This window comes from Panthera onca, chromosome C2, assembly GCF_046562875.1.
Source record: "Panthera onca isolate mPanOnc1 chromosome C2, mPanOnc1 haplotype 2, whole genome shotgun sequence".
NCBI classification, from domain to species: Eukaryota; Metazoa; Chordata; class Mammalia; order Carnivora; family Felidae; genus Panthera; species Panthera onca.
In genome coordinates, this window is record NC_138347.1 from 140162043 (window position 1) to 140172227 (window position 10185).

Here is a 10185-nt window from a genome sequence, read left to right on the forward strand (position 1 = left end):
GGGGGGCTGACTCTTCAGAGGAATCTTGTCAGACCCACAAAGAAGTTTGCTTGAAAATTGATTGCAGTGATGTGCAGCTAGCCCGGGCTTTCCCCAGGGCTATAAACGGGTGTTTAATTACAAAGCAGGTGGAAAAACTTCAGAATAAGGGGTCAGGAATTCCACTGTTTGTTTAACTTCTTTACATGAGAACCGTGAGATTACACCTCAGATTGGCTGCTCGTCGCGCAATTTACATTTCCTCTGCTAGAGCTCAGTTGCCACAAGGTTGAGAAAGAAGGGACCAGTTTGCTTTTTTTTTTTTTCTCTTGAAAAAGGAAATACCATGGGCCAGAGCTGGCAGTAATTCTGAGAAAGTACAGTTTATCACTCAGTGGTAATGTTTAGAAATTTCTGAAGGAAAAGTATGTACTGAGCTGGGATTATGGAGTTTTAGGGTAATTTTTAGAACAGACGTTCACGTAGGACTTACTATATGTCAAGCGCTTTATATAGAAGTTATGTCATGGGGAGGCTGGGCAGCTCAGTCGGTTAAGCGTCCCACTCTTGGTTTCCATTCAAGTCATGATCTTGAGGTGTGTGAGTTCGAGCCCTGCATCGGGCCCTGCACTACCAGCGCGGAGTTTGCTTGGGATCTCTCTCACCCTCTCTGCCTCAACCTCACTCGCTCGCTCTGTCTCTCTCAAATGAACTTTAAACAATTTTGTACTAAAAATATAAGTTATGTCATTTGATCCTCATACTTGTAGGGAAGTGTTAAGGAAATTGCTGCTTTCTTCAGATAAACCGCCTGGGAGTTCCCAGGTTGATTCAGGACAGAGGGGGCACTGCAGTCAGGATTCCTGGCTCATTAGCTATTGTCACCGGTGTCCTGGTATCTTCAGAGGTAGGGGATCCTCTAACCCTCAACCTTTATTACCCCGTGGCACTGCTGAGACACAGTTGGAATGTTTAAAAAGAATGACGAAGGCTTTGGGGACAACAAAAGGAAAACAGAATAACATGAACACAGAAAACGTGGCTCACAGGGTGCAGCCTCTTTCCTGGAGCTCTTCAGTCCCCTCCCTCCACGTAAGATGCCAGGAAAAGTGATCCCCGTTATATTCCCTTCTGTTTCCCTCTTGGGTGTCCATCTATTCATTCGTGCATCCATTTATTCAGTAGAGAGTTATTAAAGAGCTAAAATGTGCCGGGCACTGACAATACAGCCTTGAATAATTCAAGGAAGCAAGCTCCTGCTCTCCTCGGGCTTTCATTCTGGTGGGGGGATAAGGGTATAAATGTATACATAAAATAATTTCTCATGGTGATAGGTGGTACAGAAACTACGGTAAATAAGGAATCCCCGAAAAGGCTTTATTAGCCACTTAAAGCAATGTCCTCATAAGTATATATAATTATACCCATTTTATACATGAGGAAATCGATGTGTAGCCTAAATGACTTGGCCAAAGTCACAGCGGTAAGTCTGGATTCATGGGCTGTCTCTAGAGCCTACTTTTTCTCACTACATCCTCCTGTAGAGATTGTCTTGTCAAGGTGCATTTGGATTCCTCCAGCTCTGTGGAACACATAGGCTGGATTAGCATATGGTACCTGGTTCACCTATTGTCTTAGTCTATAACCAAATGTCACAGACTGGTATTCACAAATATTCTATGACATTCTGCTCCAAGTCACGTTCTTTTGGCACGTGAAATACATTCATTCCGTCCAAACGGCCCCAAAAGCCTTAACTTGTTCCAGTATCAACTCCAAAGTCCAATTCCAAAGTCTCAGCTAAATATCAGCTCAACCAGATTCAGCCTTAACTCCCAATTTGTCCTGAGGCAATTCCTCTCCAGCTGTGCACCTATGAAATCAAACAAGTTATGTGCTTCCAAAATACAATGGTGGGCAGATACAGGATAGACATCCCCGTTCCAAAGGGAGAAATAGGAAAGAAGAAAGGAATGACAGGTTCTGAACAAGTCCAAAAACCAATGAAGCAAACAGCATTAAATCCTAAGGCATGAGAGTAATCTTCTGTGGCTTGATGCTCTGCCCTCCATGTCCACTGGGGCAGAAGTCTCCCCTTCTGGACCTACTAGGGTAAAGCCCCCCTCCCTGCATCTTTTTCAGGCAGGACTTGGCCCCCATGACTTAACCTAATGGCCCCTCCCCCAGCTCTGTGCCTGGGCATCCTTTGAAATCTGGGTGTCAGTAGCCATGCCCCCACAGCTCACGCATTCTGCAGAAAGTGCCATAGAGACACTGACAAAGTTTGCGGGTTCCTTCTGGAGGGGTGTCCACAGGAGCCACGCTTGGGGCAGCTCAGAAACACTAGCACCCCGCCCCCCCATACCCCCACCTAATTGTGGGAAGCAGAGCTGGTGATCTGAAGCAGCCCCAGCAACAAGACGGAGGTAATGCGAACAGCAGAAGCCGCTCTGGTGACCTGTGAGTTCCCTCAGGTGGTGGTTCTTCCACGTCTCGGATAATAGCTCTAGGCTTCTGTTGAGGTGGCTGATTCATAGTCTCCTTATCAGCTGTGGTTAGGCCACATCCGCAGTGTTCTCTGCCCATCACCCTGCGTCATTTTTTAAAAAATTAATAGGCTGAGAATTTTCCAAATCTTTAACTTCTGCTTCCTCTTTGGTGAACGAGTCCATCTTCAAGTCATTTCTCTCTTCTCGAATTTAATTATAAGCAGTCAGGGGAACGCAGACCTTTCCTTCAACATTTTGCTTAGAAATAGCTTCAGCTGAATATCCAAGTCACCACATGCAGATTCTAACTTCCAGAAAACACTAGAACCTGAGCACAATTCAGCCAAATTCTTTGCCACTTGGTAACAAGAATGGCCTTTCCTCCACTGTTCAGTAACATGTTCCTCATCAGAGACCTCACTGGGATGACCTTTAGCCTGAATATTTCTGTGACATTCTGTTCAAGATCACTCAAGTATTCTCTAGCAAGATTGAGGCTTCCTCTCTGGCTCTTTCTTTCTGAGCTGTCACTAGAATTGCCCTGAAAGCTTCATTCACAGCAGTGTAGGCTTTCTCTAGCACAAGCCTCCAATCTCCTCCAGCCTCTGCCCAATACCCAGTTCCAAAGCCACCTTCACATTCGAGGGGCACCCCACTTCTCAATACAAATCTCTGTCTGTGTGTTTGGGCTGCTATAACACAATACCGTAGACTAAGTGACTTAGAAACAGCAGAAATGTATTTCCCCCAGCCCTGGAGGCTGGGAAGTCCAAGATCAAGGTCATGATAGACTCATTGTTTGGTGAGAGCCATTCTTGGCTCATTGAGGTCGCCCTCCCATGTGTCCTCACATCACAGGAGGGGTGAGGGAACTCTCCGGGGCCTCTTCTGTAAGGTCACTAATCACCTCCCAGAGGCCCCACTTCCTAATACCATCACACTTGAGATTTGGTTTCAACATATAAATTTGGAGGAGGCACAAATACTCAATCCGTAGCACCTCGGCACAGTGACATCAAGTCTCTTGTTGGTGGCAACACCTGCTGGAAGCGTGTGCTATCCAAACACTGAAAAGACTGGCAGCAAGACTGAAAGAGTCAGACCCACAGACACAGTAACACAGCTCAATCCAGAGCCTTACCCACAATCCAGGTTCGGTCAAAGCGGTCATGTTGGTATGTTCCCTAACGACAGCCATCCACCTCGTCCCTCCTGCCTCCTAATAACAAAATAACAGATTGTGCTTTCTTGTTCTTACCCTGAGCCCATCACTGGCACCTACAGTGACGTCCAAGGGCAGAAACCCAACCCAGCCTGACATGCCAGATGCTCTCTCCTAGGAATCTGAAATGTGAGTGGTGGTGTCCAAATCTCTATAGTGGCTGGAATTGTGGGAGGACTGAGAAGTCCTATAGGGCAGGGGGCGGGGTATCCATCGTTCTTGTCCTTGCAGAGGCTGAGGTGGGGGGGGAGGGGGTGGGCAATGGTTTTTTTTTTTTTTTTTTTTTTGAATCATACAAGCTACTCCTCTTTTTATAGTTTAATCAAGGCAGAGAGGTTTCTGTTGCTTGCAACCAAAAGAGTGCTGAATAATATATAAAGCTATATTCTAGTGGCCCAGCAAGCAGAGAAATCAATATATAATTACAGAATGCGATAAAGTGCCAAGAAAGGGAAGAGCGGAAGCTGGGGGAGACTGACACTGGAGACCAACTTTAGCCTCGGGGGTCAGAGACAGAAGCTTTTGGGAAATTGTATTTAAGTTGGAACCTTAAGGATGGACTCAGCCATATGAAGAGTGGAGGAAAGACCATTTCAGGCAGAAGGAAAGCTTGTGGAACTGCCCGAGAGCAGGGAAGAGCTTAGCACATTCCAGAGACTTAAAGGAAATTAGGGAGGCTGCAGCAAGTGGAGAGAGATGCGCTTTATTCTCTGAGTTAAGTCCAGTGCAGTTTTCTTCTTCTTGGTTAGAGTGGTGAATGTCTGTAGTTTCTCCCTCTTGAAAATGGGCAAAATACGTGGTAACATTTAGCTCTACCATTGTGTGTGTGTGTGTGTGTGTGTGTGTGTGTGTGTGTGTGTGTGCGCGCGTGCCATAAAGGGGATTCCATTTGGAATTGACAAGTTTATTCTCTGTTTCACATGATTTTAGCACCTGCTTACAGGATCTGCTAGGCTAAGAACTTGATTCCTTCAGGATTAACTTGGATAGATCAGATCGTAGAAAGTGTACCCTGGGCTTTGGTAGATCCTTTTTTTGTTTGTTTTTTAAAGATTTATTTCTTTTAAGAGAGAGAGAGAGAGCAGGGGAGGGGCAGAGAAAGAGGAAGAGAGAGAGAGAATCCCAAGCAGGCTCCATGCTGTCAGCACCGAGACCAGTGTGGCGCTTGAACCCACGTAGCATGAGATCATGACCTGAGCCGAAATCAAGAGCTCATTGCTCAACTGACTGAGCCACCCAGGAGTCCCTAGGCTTTGGTGCGTGTGCTTTGTCTCACTTTCTCTCTCTCTCAGAATAAATAAGTAAACTAAAATTAAAAAAAACAAAAACAAAAGAATCTTTCCTTACGGCTGGCTGCAGGAGTAGGTCTCCATTTTCCCTTGCTGTCACATGGGAACCACTCTCAGCTGCACGAGCCCACCCTCTCTGGCAAGGGCTCACATCATGGATGTTTGCTTTCTTCCAGGCCAGCAGAGTACATCTCAATGATGTTCTCTTCTGCTACCAGTTGGAGAAGACACTCTGCAGTCACAGGGGTCATGTGACTAGGTTAGAGCCGCAGGGACAATCTGTTCTAAAACCAATTGATTAGTAGCCTTAACTACAGCTGCAAAATCTCTATGCCCTTTGAAGTAACGGCCACAGGAGAAACACCAGGGAGTGGAGATCATGGCCATCCTAGAGTGCTGCCTGCCACAGGATATCATTGCTGTTTGCCAGCTCGCAGACTCTTTGCACAATGACAGAAGGTTCTGGCCTCCTTGAGTATGCAGTTAAAAAATAATTTCCTTCTGTCTCCTCCAGCCCATCCAATATGCCAAAAGGAAAGAAGGCTAAGGGGAAGAAGGTGGCCCTGGCCCCTGCTCTCGTGAAGAAGTAGGAGGCCAGGGCGCCTGGGTGGCTCAGTCGGTTAAGCATCTGACTTCGGCTCAGGCCATGATCTCACGGTCTGTGAGTTCAAGCCCCGCGTCGGGCTCTATGCTGACAGCTCAGAGCCTGGAGCCCGTTTCAGATTCTGTGTCTCCCTCTCTCTCTGCCCCTCCCCTGTTCATGCTCTGTCTCTCTCTGTCTCAAAAATAAATAAACGTTAAAAAAAAATTAAAGAAAAAAAAAGAAGAAGTAGGAGGCCAAGGAAGTGTCAATCCGCTGTTTGAGAAAAGACCCAAGAACTTGGCATCAGATCGGACATCCAGATCCAATAGGACGTCACCTGCTTTGTCAAATGGCCCCGCTATATCCAGCTGCAGCAGCAACGAGCCATTCTTTATAAGTGTCTGAAAGTGCCTCCCACTATTAACCAGTCCACCTGGCCTTGGATCACCAACAGCTAGTCAACTGCTTATGCTGGCCCACAAATACAGACCAGAGTCGGAAGAAGCTGAAATCGTTGGTCCCAGGCTGAGAAGAAAGATGCCAGCAAAGGGGATGTCCCCACGAAGAGGCCGCCTGTCCTTCCAGCTGGGGTTAATACTGTCACCACCTTAGTGGAAAGCAAGAAGGCTCAGCTGGGAGTGTTTGCACGTGCTGTGGATCCCACTGAGCCGGCTGTCTTCCTGACTGCCCTGTGTTGTAACATGGGGTTCCCTCCTGCTTCATCAAGGGGAAGGCCAGTCTGGGGCATCTGGTCCACAGAAAGACCTGCACCACTGTCACCTTCACACAGGTTAACTTGGAAGACAAAGGGGCTCTGGCTGAGCTGGTGGAATCCATCAGAACCAATGACAATGACAAATACGATGAGATCCGCCATCACTGGGGAGGCAGTGTCCTGGGTCCAAAGGCAAAGGCTAAAAAACTGGCCACCAAACTGGACTAAGTGTATGCTGTTGAATTTTCTGTACATAAAAGTACCAAAACATTCTCTTTCTAGTAGTAATAATAATAATAACAATGATAATGATGGATGAGACCCTTCTGCTTTTGAGTGTTCTTTTTGAAGTGTAAAAACAGAATTAGCTACAGGTCTCACCTGCCCTTCTTTTCCCCTTTGATACTTTCCTATCTAAAATAATAATAATAGTAATAATAATAAGGGAGGGGACCCTTCTGCTTTTTTTTTTTTTTTTTTAATGTTTATTTTTGGGAGAGACAGTGCAAGCAGGGGAGGGGCAGAGAAAGAGAGAGACGCAGAATCTGAAGCAGGCTCCAGGCGCTGAGCTGTCAGCACAGAGCCCAATGCGGGGCTCGAACTCATAGACCATGAGATCATGACCTGAGCCGAAGTCAGACACTTGACCCACTGAGCCACCCGGGCACCCAGATCCTTCTGCCTTTGAGTGTTCTTTTTGAAATGCAAAAAGAGTTAGCTGTAGGTCTCTCTTGCCTCTTTTTTTTCCCTTTGATATTTTACTATCTAAAAGAGTTATTATTATTATTATTATTATTATTATTATTATTATTAGGTGTCAGTAGAGTCACATTTCCTACTCAGACTTTATGGAAGTTCCTTGCCTCACCTGGTGGTGACAAATGTTTCTTAGCTCCTGGCGGCATTACTCTGGTCTCTGCCTTTGTTTTCTTAGTTATCTCTTCATCTGTGTGTGGGTCTGGGTCAGAACTTCTGTCTCACTGTTGGAAGGACACACATGCTTGCATTTAGAGCCCTCCTAGATAATCCAAGGTAGATTCTTCCTCCTTAACTTAATCACATCTTTTGCTGTATAAGATAATATTCACAGGTCTGGGGATTCGCTTGTGGACAAATCTTTGTGAGACCGCTTTTCAACCAATCACACCTTCTGTCTCCATTCCCATGACCTGGGTACCAAGTATCCAATTGTCAGATGACAGGTGTTTATGACATCTTCACCCACTGCTCACACTGGGATGTTAAAGGTGATTTGTTTCAGACTTTGCCATGAACAAAATAAAACCTTTAGTACCAGATGTGAGGTGTATGCTCATGGCTACAACTACCTCATCTCGCTGGCAGTTCTGAAGACCACTGAGCTCAGGTTCTAGGTTCTCTGCCTCTAGAGGCTTCATGAAACCTCCATCACCTCTATGGCAGGTTTATACCTGGACAGCAAACCAGGTGGACCATGCAAGGTCTTCACGAGATGCCTACATCCCACAGGGAGACTGGGGGATGGGATGCTTCTGCTTTTGAGCCTTCTTTTTGAAATGCAAAACCAGAGTTAGCTATAAGGTGTCTCCTGCCCCTCCTTTTTTTTTTTTTTCCTTTGATACTTTCCTATGTAAAGTATCCATTGTGGTTTATGTTTCTTCTGTTTTCAAATTTTTACTTAAATTCTATTTATATTCATAGAATATATTGTGTTTTGATTTAAAAGCTCTTTCTTAAGAAAAAAGCCCTGGGGCACCTGGGTGGCTCCGTTGGTTGATCAGTTGATCTTGATCAGTTGATAAGTTGAGCCTGGGACTTTGGCTGCAGTCAGGACCTCCTGGCTCATTAGTTGGAGCCCTACATCGGGCTCACTGCTGTCAGTCTGTCAGCTCAGAGCCAGCTTCAGACCCTCTGTCCCCTTCTCTCTGCCCCTCCCCGACTTGTGCTCTCCTAAAAATAAATATATTTTGAAAAAGAATAAAAAAGCCCTAAAATTCAACTGATGCATACAGATTACTTTTCAATTCATCTTACAATATGTGAGTTGTAAGCACTCTTAAAATGTGATGATTCCTGGTTAAATTTGGGATCTGATTATCTTTACCTACAGCTAGAAAGTTTCTGTATAAAAAACTGTTGGAATAATGAGAGAAATGAACCCACATTGATTAATCATCGTGCTCTGTAAAAGCAACAGACTCTCTTTATAAAAGGGATCACTGCAAGGAATTCTGGAAAGGATGCGGGTATTGTGTGAAATAAGGACAGGGTGGTCTTTAGAAAGAATGTTCTCCGTCAGTAGCAACTGCCTGTCCGTTCATCTGACATGGTATCATTTTCAAAGCTCAAGACATATTTATTTTTATTACAGACTTGAAAATATGGTTTGAGAAACATACAAAAAGAGTGTATATAATGTATATTGTGCAGTTTAAGATTAATAATAAAATGAACATAAAGCATTCTTTTCAAAGAAAGTAGTAGTACGCGTAGAAAGGCTGAGTATCGCCAGGGTATGAAATATTTGACATTCTATTGTGGAAATGCCAACACACAAATTGCCCTTGTTCGTTTTTTATTGCCGTAGTTCTATATTTCCCCATATAATGCTGTGCAAACATTTTATCAGAAACGGTGGAGGAGAGAAAACCCATTGTTAACCACCGCCAATAAAGTAATTTGGCTGCTGATATTACAGCCTGTGCAGTTGGATGGTTATGTTGTTTTCTACATTCAACAAGGGGCAAGAATAACATATCGAGGGTGGTTATAAAGAAGCAAAGTGGAAGTTAAAGAGGCAATGTGCCATAATATTTTCACCTCCCTGGCTTCTTCCATTTGAAGCCCATTATGAAAATATTACAGCGGCACAGCCCACAGCTGATCGGCGACTTGAACGCAGTCCGTGAAGCTCCGGGATCCCGCGGCGCTGGAGTGGGCCGGTCACACAGGGAGGCCGCAGACAGGGTTTGGCCCAAGTGCAAATCAGATCCTGAAGCCTCACTGCTTGCAACCTGACGCAGTGTGGGGAAATAAGAGAGCGGGACTAGCTGGCCGTGAAGCCCCACTCTGCCCCACGGGGCTCTGTGAACGTGGGAGCATCCTCACCCCTCCTCGGGCCTCGGTGTTTTCACTTGCGGCAAGAGGGGAATAATGAGAGGAGCCTACCTTTGTTGTGAGGATAAAATGAGTTAGATTACGTAAAGCCCCTGAGAGTGTCTGGGCCCCAGAGATGCCAGGTCGCTGGATGAATATTGTTGCAGGATCCTAGCTCCTTACCGCGGCCTGAGGGACATACCCGCCTGGCCCGAGTGGGCCTCCTGACTTTATTTCCTGCTCTGCTCCCCTGCTCACTGCACTCCTCCTCCTTTTCCTCAGATGCGTGTGCCAACTTTGTCCCTGTTCCCTCAATCTGCAATATACCTCCCTGGCTCCTGGGGCCTGGGTTCAGAGTGGCCCCCTCCACCCTGCTGTCAGCAGAAGCCTCCTCCCAGCCCCCAGCCCCCACTCAACTGGTATCACATCAGCCTGGTTATTTCCTTCACTCCATTTATCACTATTTGAACTTCAGGTGTTTATTTGTGTACTTGTGAATGGTCCGTCCCCCTGCGTGGGTGACCAACGTGTCCCAATCTGATCAGGCCCTTCCCGATTTTAGCTCTGAAAGCCCCACACCCTGGGAAGCCCTGTGAGGGCAGGGACTCTGCCCTGCACCTCCGTCCCTGGCCCCTACACTGCGCCTGGCACGTGGCAGGCCCTCGGTACCTATTTGTGGCGTAAGCGAACGAGTCACCCAGTACCCGGGTGCAGAGGAAGCAGAGTGGCAGAGCCCCACTATAGAGCTACGGTCACCTCGCTGGAGAAAAGAGAGGCCTGGGAATCCTGCTTTCATCATTTACAACACATCCCGACAGAGCCAAATCGGCCCG